Below are 2031 nucleotides of genomic sequence, written 5' to 3'. Positions count from 1 at the left end.
AAAGTCTTCCAAAGAAGAAAACTGAAATTGTATCTAATAAACTTCTGCAATGTGCACCATTAGAGCACATCCTCTATCTTACAGGGGAGAAAAGCACCGTAATAAAACATTATGGTGGTAATGTCATCAATTTTAGATTTGAGCTTTATATAGTACCTACTCCTACACTATCGTCCTGAGTCTGCCCATATTTCTACATATTTTAGATGGGGCATCACTCTGGATGTGTTAGGCTTGATATATAATTTATTATATTTAATGTGTGTGTGTTCTTAAAAGGTACCTTTTTAACCTGTGAAGCTTTATGTTTTAATCAGAATGCTTAGATCATTTATGTTTAATGTAATTGCTGATACAGTTGGTTTCAAATCTGCCATATTGTTCTTTGTGTTCTATGTCTCATATGCTCCTTTATTCTTCCTTTCTTGGCATCTTGTACATTATGTATTTTTGTTATCTTATTTTTCCTCCTAGACTAGATTTTTTGTTTTACCTTTTATTACTATACATCTACTGGTTATCTTAGAAGTTCAAAACGTAGCCTTAATATGCTAGAAACAACAATATATATTTTTATTATTAGAGACAAGTCAGTATTTTTACAGCATCAAAAACAATGTAAAAATCATTGTAATTAATTTACTTAATTTTCTCTACCTGCTTTTTCATGATCTTAGTTATGCATTTTGTTTACACATGTCCAATAATGCAAGATAGTATATTTAATATTGCTTTAAATAAAAATCATTTTATATTTAACAGTATTATAAAATATAAAAACCATTCCAGTGATGTTTATCTCTTCTTAGCCTTTTTTGGCTTTAATTTGATATATGCATTTTCCATTTTGAAGGTCTACTTTGAAACAATCTCTCTTAGCTTTCATTTTTCTGAAAATATTATTATTCCATCTTTACTTTGAAGGACATTTTCACTGGATATAGAATTTTTGTTAATAATTCTATTGTCTTTCAGCACTTTAAAGTCTTCTGCTGAGACAAACTTTCTGTGCAAAAGTCAGGTTTTTTTCTTATTGATAAAAATATGCTTTTTAAAATTTTCATTGGCTGATTTTAGGATTTACAATTTATATTTCATTCTCTGCAGTTGGTGATGATATTCCTAGGTAAGTTTCTTCTGCATTTCTTCTTGTGGTTTATTCACTCATGTTCTTGAATAGGTAGTTTGGTGGCCTTTTTAAAGATTTTGAAAATTATTTTCCATTATTTATTTTATAAAATTGCTCTGTCCATTTTTTCTCTCTCCTCTTTTACTCTATGTTTGTTAGTTTGTCGTGCACTACATCTCTATTATAATCTTTCTTTCTCTTCATTTTTTTCTCTTCCTCTGTTCCATGTTGGATGTCTCCTCTTGGATTCTACTCAAGTTTTTGAATCCCATTTTCTGTTCACTAATACTACAATAGCCTGCTGCTAACTCATGCTTTTTTATACCTTTTGTCAACTCTTTTCTCTATTTAACTAATCAATCCCCAGTGTTAATTCTTGTGCTTACCCCAATATCTGGATCATTTTCAGGTTCTACTTCCACTGACAACTTTACCTGCTGAATATCACCTGATAGATCTATCTCTTAACATCTCTCATGCTTTTTACCATCTACTGAACATTGTGGATACTTCTTACTGAGATTTTGGTTATGTTGTCTTCTTTGATAATTGTTCTGGTATGCAGACTAATTCTCTTGAATCCCCTTAACCCTGTTGAAACTTGGTTTTTAACCCTGTTGAGACTTGGTTTGGGGTCAACTAGGGCAGATTTATTTCTGTTAGTTCTTTTCCTTAGTGTTCTTCAAGGCCTCAATTAAATTCAGAATCCTCTCTAAGTTACATTTGTCCAAAATGAGCTCATACATCAAAGAACTGTCAGCATCGTGTAACCTCTGATATGTTATTTGATTCCCAGTCTCCCAGTATCTGTTCTCTCCTAACTATGTAAACTTTTGCCTTGAATAAGTATAGTTGAGGACAACTAAAGGATTTTTACACAGATATTGGAAACTGGCATATGT

The sequence above is a fragment of the Pan troglodytes genome, chromosome 4 (assembly GCF_028858775.2).
Source record: "Pan troglodytes isolate AG18354 chromosome 4, NHGRI_mPanTro3-v2.0_pri, whole genome shotgun sequence".
Taxonomy (NCBI): domain Eukaryota; kingdom Metazoa; phylum Chordata; class Mammalia; order Primates; family Hominidae; genus Pan; species Pan troglodytes.
This window is presented reverse-complemented; position numbering follows the sequence as displayed.